We start from the raw sequence: 20,021 nt of genomic DNA, 5'->3' as shown, positions 1-20,021 counted from the left end.
GTGCCGAAGCCAGTCTGAAAACAATGAAGAATCAAGTGGAGGGGCAACGTAAGCTTCTTCACCAAAAGGACGACGAGCTCTCCCAAGCCCAACGGGCATGCTCTGACTTGGAGAAGGAGCTTGCGCGGATGAAGGAGGAAGCTCGCACCTACAAGCACTCACTGGAGGCTACGAAGCAGGCCAGTTATCAGGAGGGAGTGGCTGCAACACAGGACCAGCTGATAGAAGCTTTCGCGGCCTTATGCCAAGAATACTGTCAACAGGTCTGGGGGGAGGCCTTAAACGCAGCAGGGGTTCCTCAAGCTTCCGAGCTGAGGAAGCCCGAGAACTTTTGGCTTCCCCTTGACATACAGGAGATAGAAGACACTCCTGTTGTTGCCTCTCCTGCACTTCCTCCCGTGGTGCCAGAACTCGTTTCCGATCCTACAGAACCTGAAGGTTCCCATAAAGAGAAGGACGGGTGTGGAGGTGCTGAGAAAGAGCAAAGCCAGAACGTGGAGCCCCTCATTCCTTCAACAGACAAAGGGAAACAAGTCTTGTCTACCTTTGAGTTGGACTTGAAGAGCACCGAGGCTGGTAGCACCTCCCTCTAAGACCCCCTTCCCAAAGCTTAGGGCCTAGCATAGGACTTTTCTGTACTTGCCCATTTTTCAAATGATCATGTATTCCATTTATAATTAATAAAGAACAATTTTATTCAAATTTCATCTAAGTTATATTTATTTTACTTTGCCCTTTCTATGCTTGTCATAAAAGTTTTCACTAATACATAGTTAAAGAAAAAACGGAATAAATAAGCCTAAATCCAGCAGTTGAACAATTATAACCTTCAAACAGCTATGCACATGTTTGCTTCGCAAAGTAAAAGATTCAAGAACCTAACAAAAACTAACTTAGTTTAGATATTTTACAATGCCTTAGTTAGAAAACCCACAGGATGGTTTAACTTTGTAACTTAACATACCAATTTTAATAGAGTGTAAGGTCCAAGGGCCATTCCTCACAGAAATTTTTTTTGACATTTAAAGATGTAGAACTTAAGATCCAATTTAACAACTGGTAAGATATTGATTTCCACAAAGTGTGTGATAAGAATAAGAACAATGACTAAGGTTCTTTTTGATACTTAGGAACAAATGATAAGACATAACTAAGGTTCTGTTTAACAAATGATAAGATATCAATTTCCACAAGGTTTGTGGTCCGAGGACCATACATAACCAAGTTTCTGTTTGACACTTAAGAATAGTAACTTCAAATGTTAATTTCCCCAAAATAGAAGGCCCGAGGACCCGGTCTAACTAAGGTTCTGTTTAACAAATGATAAAATATCAATTTCCACAAGGTTTGTGGTCCGAGGACCATACTTAACCAAGTTTCTGTTTGACACTTAAGAATAGTAACTTCAAATGTTAATTTTCCCAAAGTAGGAGGCCCGAGGACCTGGCATAACTAAGGTTCTGTTTAACAAATGATAAGATATCAATTTCCATAAGGTTTGTGGTCCGAGGACCATACTTAACCAAGTTTTTGTTTGACACTTAAGAATAGTAATTGTAAGCCCCTAATGTATTCATAACTTTGAACTGCTAACTAACAAAAGCACCTTTTATTAATAATAATACCTTCGAAGATTATTTACATTCTATGGGCGTTGTACAATTCTTTCATCTAGGTCAGCTAGCCGATATGACCCTATGCCTGCTACTGAAACAATGCGATAGGGACCTTCCCAGTTTGGTCCTAGATTACCCCAAGCTGGGTTCTTAGCAGTGCCCACAACTTTTCTTAGTACAAGATCCCCAGGTGCGAGTGGCCTTAGCTTCACGTGGGCATCATATCCCCGTTTAAGCTTCTGTTGATAATAAGTCATTTGGACCATAGCTGCCTCACGCCATTCCTCAACTAAATCCAAGCCTTTCTCCAGGAGGCCATCGTTATTCTCTGGGCTAAAAGAACTCGTCTTTAGGGTAGGGAAACCAGATTCCAGAGGTATCACCACCTCGGCTCCATAAGTTATAGAGAATGGAGTTTCTCCAGTGGACCTGCACGGTGTAGTCCGATACGTCCACAGAACATGTGGTAGTTCTTCTACCCATCTACCTTTCACATCGTCCAACCTTTTCTTGAGCCCACTGACTATGACCTTGTTAACGGCCTCGGCTTGCCCATTTCCCTGAGGATAAGCTGGGGTGGAGTATCTATTTATGATGCCCATATCACCACAATATTTCCCAAAAGCCTTGCTGTCGAATTGAATGCCATTGTTCGAAATAAGTGTGTGTGGTATTCCGAATCTAGTGACAATGTTTTTCCAAACAAACTTCTTGGAATCAACGTCTCTGATATTTGTTAAGGGCTCAGCCTCGACCCATTTAGTGAAGTAGTCTGTCCCCACGAGCAGCCATCTTTTATTTCCTGCAGCCCTCGGAAATGGCCCCACTATATCCAATCCCCATTGTGCGAAAGGCCAAGGACTAGAGAGAGGATTGAGAACCCTTCCAGGTTGATGAATATTAGAGGCGAACCTCTGGCATTGATCACATTTTCTAGCATAGTCCTGAGCCTCCCTCTGCATATTGGGCCACCAATAACCCTGAGTCAGGGCTCTATGGGCTAAGGACCTTCCCCCAGTGTGGCTCCCATAAATTCCTTCATGCAGTTCTTCTAGAAGCGCTTCCGTTGATTCAGGGTGCACACATAACAAGTATGGTCCTAAGAAGGATCATTTATAAAGTTTCTGATCCTCGGACAACCAAAAATGTGGCGCCTTTCGACGTATTTTATCTGCTTCAGACTTGTCCTTAGGAAGGATGTCGTTCTTAAGAAAAGATATGATAGGGTCAATCCAACTAGGTCCAGACCTTATCAGATGGAGGCGAGCCGCATTGACAGCGGTAAGAGTTGGTTCTAGCAAATCCTCTACGAGGATAATCCTGGGCAAACCCTGAGCCGAAGATGTTGCTAACGTGGCCAAAGAATCTGCATGGGTGTTTCCACTCCTAGAGATGTGAGATAAAACGAAGGATTCAAATTTAGCTTGCTGACGTTTGACCTGGGCCAAGTATTCTTGTATTCTTGCATTCTTGGGTCCCTAGCCTCCATGGTCCCCGTGACCTGGCCGACCACTAACTGAGAATCCGAGAACACGTGAACTTTCTTTCCACCCATCCTATATACCATGCTCATGCCCACCAAGACTGCTTCGTACTCGGCCTCATTATTAGTAGCCGAGAACACCAGTCTCAGAGATTTTTCGAAGACAATTCCCTCAGGGGATATCAGGACAAGTCCGACACCAGACCCTCTCTGATTAGCTGCCCCGTCCACATACACTCTCCAAATCGGAGGTGTTGCGCCGGTGATCACAGCAACTGATTTTTCATCCATGTGTGCTTCCTTCAGAGTTTCTTCTAGCAATGGTTCGATAAACTCTGCCACCAAATCAGCAAAGACCTGGCCCTTCACCGAGGTACGAGGCATGTATTTAATGTCAAAGGCTCCCAAAATGGTTTCCCACTTTGCCACCCTGCCAGAGTAATCGGCACTGCGTAACACCGCCTTGAGGGGCAATTGGGTCAGAACCACCACAGTGTGGGACTAAAAATAGTGAGGAAGCTTTCACGTAGCATGAACTATGGCCAAAAGTGCTTTCTCCAGGAGTAGATAGCGCACATCGGCCTCATTCAAGGACTTACTGACGTAGTAGACCGGTCTCTGCACTCCACTTTCATCCCTTATGAGGATCAGGCTGACCGCATGGACGGCCACTGCTAGATAAGCAAACAAGACCTCGTCCGCCTCGGGGCGAGACAAAATGGGTGGCCGAGAAAGATATTGCTTAAGCTGTTGGAAGGCTAACACGCAGTCTTCGGTCCATTGAAACCCTTTCCATTTATTCAACAATTGGAAGAAAGGACGGCACCGGTCAACTGACCGAGAGATAAATCTGCTTAGTGCGGCGATCATTTCGGTCAATTTCTGGATCTCTTTTGGGTTCCGAGGCGGCTGTAAGTCCTGAATAGTCTTGACCTGCGCTGGGTTTACCTCTATACCTCTATGAGTAATCATATAACCCAAGAAATTTCCAGAACCCACGCCAAAAGAGCACTTTAAGGCGTTAAGGCGCAACTTGTGCCTCCTAAGCACTTGGAAGGTGTTAGCCAAATCTTTAACGTGCAAAAGTATTGTTTTAATCTTTACCACCATATAATTCACGTATACCTCAATGGTCTTCCCAAGTTGCTGCTCAAACATTCTGGTCATCATTCTTTGATAGGTAGCCCCAGCATTCTTCAACCCAAACGGCATGACCTTGTAGTGATAGTTCCCTGTTGGAGTAATGAAAGCAGTTTTCTCCTGATCCTCCAACGCCAGTGGAATTTGATGGTAACCCTGTAAGGCATCCAAAAAACTCATACGAGGATGTCTGACAGTAGCGTCCACAAGCTGATCAATACGGCATTGGGAACGAATCCTTCGGGCAGGCCTTGTTTAAATCCGTGAAGTCCACACATACTCTCCATGCTCCATTCTTCTTTTTTACCACAACCGTATGCGCCAACCATTCGGGGTAGAAAACTTCTTTAATAGCCTCAACCCTCTTAAGTTTGAGCACTTCCTCCTTGACAGCCTCGGAATGTTCCTTGGAAGAACGCCGAGGTTGCTGCCTTCTTGGAACAATGGCAGGGTTGACATTCAAATGATGACAAATAAAACTCGGGTCTACGCCCGGAGCCTCATAAGGGTCCCACGCAAAAACATCAATGTTGTCTTTCAGAAACTCCAACAAATCCATCTTTTCCTGGTGTGGCAAGTGTATGCCAACTTAGAAGAACCTCTCAGGGTCATCCGCTATCAAAAACTTCTTTAAACCCTCACAAAGAGTCTCCTCTCCTGTCACCACCCCAGGTGCATCCGGAGCTGTTAATTGCTATAAGTCTTTGATGATCAAAGCCGATGACTCAGCTTCTGTCTGATGAAGCACTGTGGCCGATATGCATTTCCTGGCCACCGATTGGCTACCGAGGATCTCTTCAACATATTCCCCGGAGGGGAATTTAACCTTAACATGCAAGGTAGAGGAGACAGCACCCAAAGCGTGCAGCCATGGCCTAGCAAGGATAGCCGTATATGGGAAATATGCGTCAACCACAATGAAATCCACCTCGACCGTTTCTGAGCTAGATTGAACGGGCAAACGAATCTGTCCCTTCGGTACAACGGCTTTTCCTTCAAAGCTTATAAGTGACGAATCATAAGGAGCAAGATCTTCCAGCTTCAACCTTAGCCCCTTAAATAAATCAGGGTACATGATATCTGCACCGCTGCCCTGATCAATCATCACCCTTCTTACGTCATAATTCCCTATCCTAAGAGTGACCACAAGAGCATCGTCATAGGGTTGGATGGTCCCAACCTTATCCTCCTCGGAAAATCCCAAGACGGGAAAATTCACCTTCAACCTCTTCGGCCTGCAGCCTGCCTCTTCGACTTGAGGATGCGAAACTGCCATTACCCTAGTGGGGCATGAACCGGTCCGGCCAGGCGCAGCAAAGATAACGTTAATGGTTCCCAACGCCGGCCGAGATTGATTGTTCTTCTGATTATTTGAGCCGGACTGACTGCCTTGCCCGTTAGGTTGATAAAGGTGCTGCTTCAGTTTCCCTTCACTGACAAGCTGCTCCAAATGGTTCCAAAGTGTCCGACATTTCTCTGTAGTATGGCCCACGTCCTGATGGTACTAACAAAAGAGATTCTAATTCCTCTTTGCAGGGTCCCCCGCCATCTTACTAGGCCACCTGAAGTAGGGCTCCTTACGGACTTTCTCTAGTAACTGGTGTAGTACGTGCTTCTCGAACACGCATTTACGTCCGAGGGTGCCGAGCCAGACTGCCTCGTATAATCTCTTCTCGGCTTGTTGTTGTGGTATCTGTCCGACCTGAAATCCCTTCTCTCCTGCGGGATAACCTTCTCCTTACCCTTTCCTTGTTGCTGGTCCTCCTCTACCCTTTTGTATTCATCAATACGATCCATGAGGCGACGTACGCTGCGGACGGGCTTTTTGGTCAAGGACTTCCTCAAGTCGTGATCAATAGAAAGGCCTACCTTAAAGGTATTGAGTGCCACCCCATCAAAATCACCATCTATCTCATTAAACATCTCTCAATACCAGTCGGAATATGCTTTCAACGTCTCGCCTTCCCTCATGGCCATGGATAACAGTGAGTCCAATGGTCGAGGCACTCTGCTACATGTAATAAATCGCGATGCAAATGCTCTAGTAAGCTCCTCAAACGAACCTACAGACCCCGATTTAAGGCCGTTGAACCACCTCATAGCAACAGGTCCCAAGCTAGAGGGGAAAACTTTACACATCAGGGTCTCATTATGAGAGTGCACCTCCATCCTCTGGTTAAAGTGACTCACGTGCCCCACCGGATCAGTCCGGCCATTGTAGATGGTAAAGGAGGGCTGGGTGAACCTCCTAGGGAGCCTCCCCTTCTCAATCCTCCGTGAGAATGGCGATTTAGAGAGTTGGTGCAACGCCCGACTCATAGCATCGTTCCCCAAGCCCCTGGAAGGGAGCTTCTTGTGCCTGTGAGCTGGCGGGTCGTCCTCCTCACAAGAGGACGTTGCGCTGGAGGGCGACCATGACCTCGAGCTGTAACTACTTCCCCGGACCTCCACTGAAGAAGGATTAGATGAGGACGATGAATGCTTGCGTCTGACATGGTGCAGTTTCCTTTTCAAATGATTAATCTCCTTCTGCATGGCCTTAGCACCATCCTCGTGGGTGGTGCTGCCCCTGCCATGAGTATGGCTCGCTCTAGGGTATTCTGTATGAACGCTTCCCTCTCGATCCCTTCGACGCTCAAGACGCTCGAAAAGATCCTTAGGTTATGATCCTTGAGACTCTGCATGGTGTGAGCCTAGGCCTGCCATAGTATCCCAACTCCTTCCAGACTAGATTTCCCACAGACGGCGCCAATTGTAAGTGCACAATTGCACCTGGACCCAAGGACAACTGTGGGCTCAGGCCCAATGAGCCTTAAACAATGAAATTTGTTGAGTGTGGGAATGAAATCTAGTTTAAGGATGCGAGGAATTTATTGAACATGCTAAGGTACAATAAAGATTGCAAATGGTCAATGATTATTGCAAAAGGGCTTCCTCGGACATAAGCCAAGGACAATTTCGGTATTATTTCTCTTTCTTCGTTGAAGGTTACAATGCTAGGTTTTTTTCTTAGTCTTTTTACCACCCTTTCTTTGGCCTCTCCCCCCTCTTTAAATACTTCTTCTCTTGGTACTTTATCCACGTGTTGCCCAAGTCCTTCCTTGCCCAGAAGGTTCAATTCTACTGTTCAAGGGTCACTTCTCCATTAATACGGCCTGGGAGGTGGGTGCAAGGTCTTTAATGTGGAGGTAGCAGCCTTTTCCTAAGATATTTTTCTACCATCGGCGCCTCTAGAGGGTACAGGGATCCCCCCTTTAACCAACAGTCTTTCTGGAACTCTGTCTTGATCATTCTAGCGAGACTCCAAGTCCTCCTGGGTCTATCCGAGGAGAAACTCATCATTGGATGTATCCTCGGACCCTCGGCGCATGGGCCGATTTGTAGTTTTAACAGGCTTTTTATCAAGAACAGGTTGGCCCTCCTTGTTAGAGCCCAAAGGCCCAAAAATGCCTACTTGGGTCCCTTCACTCCCCACAGCTACTTTCTTCCACTTTCCCATTTCAGCAGCCACACACCTCTTCAGCGTGATTGTGTTTAGTAAGGAATATTGGTTTGCTCTGACCTGATCTTCTCTTGAGGTCACTTGCGTGGAGAATCTAAATACTCAACATGAATCTACAAGATCAACAACAAAAAGAAGATCTACACGAAGATAAGTGACACTCAATGTGATAAGCCTACATGATAAGCTATTAGGAGCTGCATAGATAATTGACGGAAGCTAGAATATTGTTTGGATTATTGGTTGAATCTATATCTTATATATATATATATATATATATATATATATATATATATATAATTGTCCAGACAGATGCCTCTAGCGTATCAGTCCCACTTCCCCTAAACAGATAGTTTGTTTTCATTCTGGAATTTGGACTCCCACTCACATTAATTACAGTACTATTAAGCAAGAAATATTATCTATAGTACTATGTGTTTCAAAATTTTAGAGTGATCTTTTGAATCAAAAGTTTATAATACGAATTGATTACAAATCTGCAAAACATGTTTTGGAAAAGAATGTTCAAAATATTGCATCAAAACAAATTTTTGCACAATGGCAAGCCATCCTTTTAGTTTTTGATATATAAATTCAAAATTTAAAGCGTAATATTTACTGTTGCTACATTCTTGTTAAGCCATACTAGAAGCTACGTCTTTAATTTTTTGTTTTGGTTTTTTTTTTCCATCTTTGTTGACTTTCTATTGCAAAATTAATTCTTTGTGGCCAATGTGATGCACTACATGCCATAATTAACTCCAAATGTCAATAATGAAAGCTCCTTTCAATATTGAGTGTCATTTTCTTTCCATATATATATAAATTTTGTTACTCAACTATTGAGCCACATCATCCATTTTTTTCTACCTCTTCTTTTTTCTTTTAAACTTTTCTTCTCACTACTCTCAACAAAAACAAAAACAAAAAAAAAACGACAACAACAACAAAAACAACAAAAATCTCTTCTCTCCCTATTAGTCCATACTTATGGTTACATTTCCTCCAACATTTCTCTTCCCTCTTGCCTCTTTATCTCCCCCCACTACTCTCTACTTCACCATTACACTTCTTTCCTCCTTTCTATTTCTTATAACCTAAATCTTCTTCTTCCCATTTTATTTTATATAAATTTGATATCATTTATCCCATTCAGTCCATATTTTTCTCACACAAAAACTATGAGCATTCTCTCTCTCTCTCTCTCTCTCTCTCTCTCTCTCTCTCTCTCTCTCTCTCTCTCTCTCTCTCTCTCTCTCTCTCTCTCTCGGTGAATTTTCGTTCTTTCTTATAACTCTAACAAAGGTTGATGGGTTTTTTTTTAAAGTGTTTTGGTTTTTTTTTTTTTTTAATTTCCCATAACAAAGTCTTATTTCTCCCTTTTATAACTTTGGTTGAATTTTGGTTTAGGTTAATTCTTAGTTTTTTTTTTTTTGGGAAATAGAAATTTAAGTTTATATCAAAACACAATCTACATGGCTATAAATTTGAATATGCTTACTAATTGTTTGAATAATAAATATTTGTAGAGATAAAAAGATAAAACAAACCAGCATCCAAGCTACACAAGATACAAAGTTATGAAATTTTGTTTTAATGGCCATTCAAGGTACACAAGTACCAGTAACATAAACACATATTGATTATGTATTTTTCAATTTTTAAAATTTTTGTTTTTGTTTTTTGTTTTCTTGAAAGCAATAAACAAACAACCAACCTAATGCAATAAAAAGCTAGACTGACTCACTATGCCAAAATAAACACCCAAACGTATGCAAGAAAACATTAACACAAAATCACCGAGAGGGATCTTTTTCCTTCCACATAGATGGTTTGTAAGGAGGAGGAGTTTTCTTATTTTGAGGGCGACGTTTGGAAGATGGTAAGTAAAGAGTGAATCCTTGGAAATTAGAGAGAAGAAAAATAGCTTTGAGAAGTTCTCCAAGATGAACAAAGAGTTTTGAAGTTGATTCTACTATAAGATGACACACAATTGTTTTGTTGGCTAGTAAGCCATTTATAACAATTGGGATGAGTGTGTCTAGCTACACCACAACGATAACAAAAGTGAATCTTCTTCAGTTGACTCTTCTTGTTAGTGGAGTGATGAGAATCCTTCTTTCCTTCTTTCTTAATAGGTTTAGGGGGTGCAACTAAGATGGATTTCTAATTATCATTTTTAACCTTCATTTCAACTTCTGTTTTAGAAGCTTTATTATCAATTTTAGTATCATCACAAGGAGGTACAAAAATAATTTCATGGCAAGCAGAATTAGAATTTTCACAAGTAGAAAAGAACTGACAAACCCTAGTCATGTCTTGTCAAATGAAGACTTTTGAATGCTTAACACGTCATCTAGTTTTGCACTTGATGTACGTTCCTGTTGTTCTCGCACTTGGAAGAGTTCAGAATCTAACTTCTCAGTCTTCTCAGCCAAGAAGTTGTTCTCAAACCGTAAGGCTCCAATGGTTTGATTTCCTTCATCAACTTTGGTAGAAAGATCATCTCTCTCTATCTCCACCTTGCTTAACTTCTTCATAGCCCATCTGTAAAGCTTCTCATATTTTTTAAAATTTTTGTAAATCTTAGAATAGGCTATTTCGATGTCATCATTTTCATCCAACTTCTCAAAATTAGATTCATCTAATTCATTATCCTCACTTACTTCCTCTCTAGTGTCATTAGCAAGTTCAACAATGGCAATGAAAGCCATGATTTTCTCTTCTTGGTCACTATCATCTTAATCACTCTTGGGTTTAGTATCACTCAAAGTTGCAATTAGGGCTTTGCTCTTCCCTATTGACATGAGATATGTTGGACATTCTTGCTTCATGTGACCATAGTCTTGACAACCAAAATACTTAAGGTCAGATGGAATATTGGTGTTTTGACCACCCTCCTTGTTCTCCTTATTTGGCTTGTCTAGAGATTTCTTTAAAGTGAATCCCGATTTTCTAGGCTCTTTTTCTATCATCTTCACTTGGCATTCTTAATGAATTTTTTGAAATGCCTTGTGATGTATGCCTTGAACTTAGTCTGTTCATCATCAAAAAAATCTCCATCCTCATCATCTTGACTTTGACCTTCAAAGCCATATTTTTGCTTTTTCTACCTTTCCCAATTTTAGCCAGACCTAACTCATAAGTTTGAAGGTTACTAACCAATTCAATCAAAGGAATCTTGTCAATGTCTTCAATGGTAGTAGTCTTGGTGTGAAACCTTTCCAGAAGAAATTGAAGTACTTTCCTTACAATCTTAGGCTCAGGGATTTTCTCTCCTAAATTGAATGAAGAATTCACAATATCCTTAAGTTTTTCGTAAAACTCATCAAAGGTTTTGTCTTCTTCCATCCTAATTTCCTCAAAACTACTAGTCAATCTTTGAAGTTTTGAGTCTTTAACTTCTTTGGTTCCCTCATAGGTGCTATGAAGAATAGTCCATGCTTCCTTTGCTTTGTTAGTCAACAAGGCTCTATTGTTGAAGTTTACAGCCTTGATCCATCATCCCAATATGTGGGAGCTTCTGTGGGTTTGGTCCATCCAATTTCAACTGCTAACCAGACTTTCTCATCAAGGGACTACAAAAAAGCTCACATACGTACTTTCCAATATGCATAGTTAATTTCATCAAATAAGTAATAATCAACGATTGACCACGATCCATAACAGCAGGGGTCAATGGACCACACAACAACTTTTTTGTGACGAGTGAGGGCTCTACTACTATAGTAAAAAGAATCTCTTAGAAGAAAAAAAAAATGGGTTACTTTTAGAATTACTATATTACTTGATTAAAGGGACTAAGGGAGGGTTTATCTATTGCTTAATGTAAAGAAATGGGGTTTAAATTCACTCCAATTTCATGGTACGTAAATTTGTGGCTTTCATTTCACATGCTTATTGATCAGTGGCGGCTCCATAAAATTTTCTCAGGGTATTCTTTAAAAAGCATAAATTACACAATTTAGTAAAAAGAGATAGAGAAAAAGTCACTTTACTCCCTTTGCCTGGCCCCCATCCACCCCCCACTCAACAGACAAGGTCACAAGAGTCAATCAACATTACACACAAAACATTAAAGAATATAAAATATTCACAATGCACAAAATTAACAATACACAAAACAAAAAACTCACAAACCGATAAATTCAAAATGTCAAATAAAGGCAAAGCTATTCAATTCCAAAGAAAGATAGTCTCATTTTTCAGTTCAAAGAGAAACAGACTAACAGAGAGAGAGAGAGAGATCCGCCCTCACTCTTAGAGCACATCAGAGATGAGACAGAGAAAAAGAGAAAGAACTGAAATACCTTGAGGGGCACTGGGCAGGGGCATCGGCAGCACGTCGAGGACTAGAGGCCAAGCCTTTCTTCAAAGTCCAATCCGATCTTGCCATCACTGATCAACTAATGTGCTTTGGGACCACGGGCGAGGTCTTGTCATTGCTGAGTTGCTTTGTTGTTGTTGCTGTCAGCGGTGAAGCCATGGAGGCGCTACTTGCTGAGAGCCTGAGATGCTGGGCTCAGTGGGCTTAGGATGAGGGTTTTTTTTTTTTTTTTTTTACCTTTTAGGTTAGTGTAAAGTTCTGTTTTTACAACTATTGTGTGTTGGCTTTAATTCCGTACCAAATTTGATTGTAATTCTGTTCAATCTTATGTACCTTGTATTTTATGTGGGATGTCTTTGTAAGGGTTGTGTGTGAGAGAGAGTGTGAAGACTTAAGGCAACATTGAAGACCAAAGAAGTTTTTGTGGGTAGCTCACGAGTAGCCTTCCTGCGAAGTGAAGCATGTGCTTAGCACATGACTGGAATGCGAAGAGTCATGACAGATGATGACAGCTAATTTTCGCGTCTTGCGGGTAAGCCTTTCCACGAAATACTCGCGAAACATTCTGTTTTGCTATTTTGTCATATCTGCTCCACTACATCCTCACCCACACTATATATACCCTCATTACCCACATATTGAAAGGAGTATTTTTCAGAGAGAAAACCCTAGCCACAACCCTTGAGAGATAGAGATTGTTATACCCACAATAATCTACACAATCCATTGTGGTTTTCCTCAACTCCTACCTCTCTATATCCATATCTTTGAGAGTTTGATAGCCTAAACACTTACCACACCCATTCTAAGTGTCAAGTGAGGTTTTGGTGCTGCTGGGAAGTATTGGAAGAAGCCAAGCTTTGGTGGATGCAATCGGGCGCATTGCGAGATCCGAAAAGCTAGACAAGATACGGTTCCAAGAAGCCTTGTTGGAGTAGGAGCTTGGAGGACTTAGGTGCACTAGGTAGATTAGGTTTGGAAGGTCTCTTGCTATTTGTGTATCCCAACTTATTGTCTAGTGGATCAGCTTGGAGGGTGGCGAAGAGGTTTTTCGCCGAGTTTTTCGGTTTCCTCTTTGATAACACATCGGTGTGTTATCTTGTGTTTGCATTTCTCTTCTCTACTCTTTTAGCTTTTATTTTACTGCTGTGATATGATGAATATGGCTTAGAATAGCTTTTTTGTTTGTTCGCTCGGATTTACTCTATTATGCACTTAGTTTAAGTTAGAGTAAAATCGAGCCGTAATATTTTAATTTGGGGTCTAAAATGCTCGTGTTTTTAACACAAATCCGAGCTTTTAGTTAGGATCTCAATTTTGAGGTATTGGGTATTTAGGATCTGAATTTCTTGAGGTCGAGGTATTGGTTTTTTTTTTTGTGGCGCATTAGGTATTTAGTTTATTAAAATTTAATTATTATTATTTTTGTTGATTTAAAATTCTGTCTGAGTAGTGAGTGAGATTGATCTTGGGCTTTTTTCCTGGATCTATTGGGCATTTGGGCTTGCTAATTGCTATGTTATCATTTTTTTTTTTCAGATTTTAGTTCAAAATTTCTTTTTGGGCCTTTTCTTTTTGCTTGAAAAGCCCCAATATATTGTTAAATAGAACAAACTATGGAGCAAAGTTTAATTTCATTGGCATAAAAAACTTGAGGGTGTTCCCAAATTTTTTTTTAAAGGGTAGACAAATATAAAATTTTATATTATTGTATATAAATTTTTTTTTTTTTTCAGGTCAGGGTGGTCCTGTGACCACCCTGTCCTTCACATGCCGCCGCCCTTGTTATTGATAATGTCTAAGGCCACCCTTTGCTTTTTGATCTGTAACCCTGGCTATAATAGCTGCATTGTGATAGTCTAGACAAACAAGGTTGGGATTACTACTTTGAGTTTGTTTCTTGATGATCAAGTTTTCATTTCAATTAATTGCCATTCTTGTTAACGCATGCACTGTGCTTGGAATGGGATCATATGGTTTTAAAAACATAATAGTGCACATGGTTTTGTCTTTTGCAATCAATTAACAGGTTTAAAATTATGTTGCACCCTGCAGATTATATAGCTGAGTGAGTAGGGAGTGAATTATCAGAGTGGCATTGTGTATGCTTGGAACTGAAACCACTGCTTATCACAGAAACAACAACTTCAGTTATTATATATTGTTTGGCATTCGAGATCATGGCTAAGAGCGAAAATTCGTGTGCACTGGCAGAGCAAACTAGGAAGAAGTTGCCAATCTTTGTTTTCTTTAAACATGCAAGGTATATCTTCAATTTGGTTTTGCATTGGAAACTATGTTTTAAGTTTCAAAGTATATGCATGCTATTTGGATTTCAAAGATGCTTCTATTTTATTTTTTATTTTTTGGTATTGGATGTCTAAGTTGAGAAAGTATTTCAACTTAGACAGCATTTACCGCATCCACTTAAGGTTGATACTGCCTGTCATAGACAAAAGATTTGAAAAAGATGGTCCAGACCCATCATCTGCATTATATTCCTGGCCCCAATGGGAGAATTTTCCAATAAGTTTGAATAAATTATCATAAATCAATAAGTGAAATAATTTAATTTTGAAGTTTTTTCTTTTCTGTACAGGGCCTGTGGAACTGGCTGCTGCAGGAGTTTCTATTGCTTTGTTCAATCAAGCTTCAAGGATTACCATATTCCCAATGGTAAGTATCACAACTTCATTTGTAGCTGAGGAAGATACAATTTCTGGAAGAGCCAGCATCAAACCAGCAGAGAAAGGCTCTAATGATGATGATATGCTTGAGGACATGGAGAAAGGTAAAGCTGGAAAAAAGGCTAAGAACTAGGAAAAGAGTTCATCGAAAAACAGTGAAAATGAAGTTGCAGAAACAAATAAGAACTTGGAAAAGGTTGAGGGTATGGAAGATGGTCAGGAAACTGAATATGCCTCTGCTGAAACCAGTGCAGGGAAAGAGTGTATGCGGGAAAATACATACACCTGAGGATATGGAAAATGATGCAGATGCAAAGACAAATGCAAAAGACTCAAAGCTAGAAACTGGTACTAACTCTCTCTCTCTCTCTCTCTCTCTCTCTCTATGTACGTGTTTGTATATGTCTTTGTCCGATATGCGAAATGCTAAAGTTAGAGCATCATTTATAATTAAGTTCAGGTTCTCAAGTCAATAGTGTGTGCTGTGGGAAAATGAAGACAAAATCTTTGATGTACTCATTTTGACATGTCAAATTCTTGGTGATTTATTAATTATCAGATTTCAAGAAAACTATTGGTGGCAACAAAAATAAGACTAAAATCATGGGAGAAGAGGCATATTGCTTCAGCATCAACAGCTCTACTTTTTGGCGCAATTCCTGGCCTCATTTAATGTCTTCATTCTGAGTACTGCTTTACATAATAGCATACAATTTTAGCTCTTGCTTATTGAATATGTAGACAAATGCACCCCTCATTCTTTGTTCCTGTCTTTTTCCTCTCTCTCTCTCTCTCAATAGAGTTCCCCCATGCTAATCCCAGCACTTAAGTACTTGAAATTACGATCACTTGGAGCTCCTGCAGTTCTTCTATCCTTGGCCATGCAAGGGATCTTTCGAGGGTTTAAGGATACAAAAACTCCTCTATATGTCATTGGTATGTTGATTTTTTAATTTATGCTCATCCTTCTTTATTTGAAGTATGTTCATTATAAGTACTTAGTTTTAAATTTGGTAATATTTTTTGTTATGAAATGGACATGAATTGGAGAACCTCTTTATGATGGGCTACTCTTTCAACAACCTTAAGATAAAGAAAATATGTAGAAAAAGGGTTTATTTTCTATATATATATATATATATATATATATATATATATATATGTATATGTATATGTATATGTATATGTATGTATATGTATATGTATATATATATATATATATATATAAAATTAAAAAAAAGAAAAGAAAAGAAATAGATTATGGATCGAAATCAATACTTCTACTACAGATTTTATGCTACCTTAAGACAACTTGATGTTGTGCCTACGATTGAGTGCAAGAAAGGAGCAATTGACCAAAACTATTTGTTGATGACTGAAAATAAAATCATAGTTAGACTACTAGTTTGTTTAAATTTGGAACTTTTTCAGTAACTTTATTTTCCTGGACATATACCCTAACTCTTTTTCGTTTGGTCTAAATATAGTTTTGGGATATACAACAAACATCATTATGGACCCGGTATTCATCTTTGTCATGAAATTAAGCATCAGAGGTGCAGCAATTGCACATGTTCTTTCTCAGCAACTAATAGTTAACCTGAAGTACTACAAATTTGTTTTACAAAGTTCAGTTATTGACAGATTTATTTCTTGAGATGTTCCGGGGCATCCTCACTGTTATTTCTCTGATAATTTATTATATTCTGATGGTCCTTTTAGGTACTTGCTTTGTGCAATCCTCTTGTTGATATCAATGAGAAAAGTCTATCTCCTACCTCCAAGTCTAAAGGCTTCGCAGTTTCGTCGGTTCCTTAAAAATGGTAAGGGGCTTAATTCCTACATTATTGACTACTATTTTTTATTGGTAAATTACACACGAACCAAGTGGATATTTAACCCACACACCTCAGTTGAGTTAAAGCTAGTTTGCCACTGACTGCTTCTTTAAGGAGAAACTGTTTTCTTTCTGTTTATTTTGTCTAACTGTAACATAGTTAGCTCATACATGCATAATTGGAATTCAACTTCATCCATCAATTATACTTTAAGAGTTTTCCATTTAATGACATATGAAATTTTGAATTAAATTATCCTCAAGATTTACAATTGGCTTTTGTTTAACTTTGGTTTATATGCATGGACATAGGTGGTCTGCTATTATTAAGAGTTGTAGCTGTCACATTCTGTGTGACCTTTGCAGCTTCATTGGCTGCACGGCTGGGTGCAACACCCATGGCTGCATTCCAGACTTGTTTACAGGCCTGGTTGACATCATCACTTCTCTCAGATGGCTTGGCTGTTGCTGCACAGGAAAAGGACATTTTTTTCTTGTCTATTTAATAACTAATCATGTAACATATATTGAAATTTCTTATTCTTAATTCTTAATCGGCAATACATATAGCAATCAATCAGTAACATGTCTTGCTTGCATTTTTTTTTTTCTCTTTTTCTGTAGGCAATTCTAGCTTGTGCTTTCGCTGAGAAAGACCTTAAGAAGGCAACAGCTACTGCAACCCGGGTATTACAGGTACTTATCCTAAACAACTAAACTGTTAGAAAATGATGAATTTAATCATTATTCTAACACATCATACCTAATGATTGCCAAGATTATTATGGGAAGAACTCATCAAGTTTACAATAATGAAATTGTTTCATTTCTTAAGTTCCATTGTGAGTGCTTAATTTATGCAACACTTACAGATGAGTTTTGTTCTTGGGGTGGGGCTTGCTCTTGTTGTTGGAGTTGGTCTCTACTTTGGAGCTGGGATCTTTTCAAGTGATGTCAATGTTCTGCACCTTATAAAAATAGGACTCCTGGTACTTTCATTTACAAGATCAAAAACAACATTGCTTAATTATTTATTTAGTTTTTCTTTCTATTAACACAAATTTCCCTCTTCCAATCCAACAGTTTGTCGCTGCTACGCAACCGATAAATTCATTAGCTTTTGTCTTTGATGGAGTGAACTTCGGAGCATCTGATTTTGCATGTTCAGCATACTCATTGGTAAGTTTATAAATAGACCCTTTGATAAAATGTAATATATTCTCTCCAAGTCTCTCATTGATAAAATGCTCCATGTCAAATTTCTTTTTTCAGCTTCTTATGGCTGTAGCAAGCATTGCATCCTTATTTGTTCTATAAATAAGCAATGGATTTGTAGGAATCTGGATTTCTTTAACCATTTATATGTTTTTGCGCGCATTTGTTGGTATTAGGAGGTAATTTCTTTATTTCTGTCTATATCTTTATAAATTTTTTGGAGGTAATTTTCACTGTTAATATTATTAAAATACAATTTCACATTGTTGTGGTTTCAACTTTCAAGTCAGCATTTACTTGCTGGGACTCTTTTTTTTTTCTTTTTCTTATTTACAACAATAGGGAGGGAGGATTCATGCCCTAATTTCCCTCGTAAATAAAAACAGACAATGCAATTGAACTACAAGGCTCTTATTAAGTAAACAAATACAGAACCCCCAACATAACATCGCTTAACACTCTAAATTTACTGAAATAACCACATTATGAATTGTGGAAGGTGCCATTTCTCTTAAGAATCCCTATAGGAAATAACTATCTTATATCATAAGAAGAGAGATGGATATTTTTTTAATATTTACACCTATAAGGCCTTCATCTACTTAAAAAAAAGTGTATATAAATATTAATTTATTTGGAAGAAAGAAATGCACAACAATATCTATGTTGTATTCCTCTATTAATTTTTAACCTACAAGTTTCTATCTATGTTGTATTACTCTATTAATTGTTAACCTACAAGTTTCCAAAGTATTTATGTTATAGAACTTCTATACTTTGATGTTGATTGTAATAGACTTGGCTCAAAATTTGCAGGATGGACACTGGAACAGGACCTTGGCATTTTCTCAGAAACCCATCATGGTAGTAGGTGATTGCAAGCTCTATTGATTGTTAAATAAGCATGTACTGTACACGTGACTTTAAGCTAGTTAAGTTAGTTATGCTCTGTTTCTTCTCTTTCAGTGGTTTGTATGTATAAACCTCCTTTAATTTTGGATCAATAATAATCAGTTAAGCATTTTCATCATTTGGATTTGCTCCCAAATCTTAATAAGCTCCAAGAAATTTTATAGTCATTGCCTTTCTATTTTTCTTTTATTACTCTCATATTATGTAATTTATTCCCAAACAGAATTCTTTCTAGCTTCTCTTTTTTTTTTTTCTCTTCTTCTTTGTATCAGCCTTGAGCCTTGGACCTACTTATAATGTTATTAGAATCTTATAAAATTGGTAAACTATCTTTTGGCTTCTCATTATGAGTAACATAGATTATATTCATCATTTAACATATCTAAGTTTTTTTTTTGAGGAACCATCTAAGTTTTTTTTTTTTGTATTTAGAATTTCTGCCATTATCTTTTAAATGAAAATTGCTGACATAGGACACACCCAAAACACACCCAAAATAAATAAATTAGTTTATTGTTATATTAATGGAAGTTAATTTTTAATTTTGGCCATTAATCACGTCAGCAATTTACATCCAAAAGATAATGGCAATGCCTAAATTGACATAATACTGAAAAGTTATGGACCAAATCAAAATATGGTGTAAATGATAGGAACCAAATACGTAATTTACCCTATTAAATGAAGTTTTGGTTAAGGAAATAATGTAGGAAATATAAAGAAAATTATTCAAATATTAGGTTCTTAGGGAGTAGACGCGGTTATGTGTTAAATGCTATGTGTTCAAATAGGCTGGAATCACCGTTTACGCAAGACTACAAAGCTCTACTTGGTTTCTTGGAATACACAGGAAAACTAGGAAAAGTATTGGAAAAAAAAAATGAATAAATCAAATTGTCTGATTAAAAATGGTTATTAGTATTATTTTACATGAGATTTATAATTTTGGAGAACCACGACAACACAAAACGACTGAGAGATCTTTTTTTTTTAATTCTTTTATAAATGATAATTCTAAGCAAACAAATGGTGGGTAGGGTTTTGTATAGTTTGATTACCACTGGCTAGTCTGGCTTGACATTCTTTTTTTCTTTTTCTGGGAATTGGTAATGGAATATTGCAGAGATTAGTTCAACACCAGCCACAGTATTCTACATCAGAGGAGTTGAGTATTGGGAAAATCAAGTTTAAGGCTTTTGATTTATACTGTTTCTTACTCCATGTTTTTTGCTTTTATCTTGATTTCCATGGACTTTTATTCCATGGTGTCAAACTCAAACCTGATCTCATCGATCCACTCCC

General features: G+C 38.8%; 1 pseudogene; it reads left to right on the top strand.

The window, feature by feature from the left end:
* Window positions 1-14,248: 14,248 nt before the first annotated feature.
* On the top strand, window positions 14,249-18,675 carry LOC142616988 (protein DETOXIFICATION 43-like; annotated as a pseudogene).
* The last annotated feature ends 1,346 nt before the right edge of the window (window positions 18,676-20,021 follow it).

The sequence above is a fragment of the Castanea sativa genome, chromosome 11 (assembly GCF_040712315.1).
Source record: "Castanea sativa cultivar Marrone di Chiusa Pesio chromosome 11, ASM4071231v1".
NCBI lineage: Eukaryota > Viridiplantae > Streptophyta > Magnoliopsida > Fagales > Fagaceae > Castanea > Castanea sativa.
This window is presented reverse-complemented; position numbering and strand designations above follow the sequence as displayed.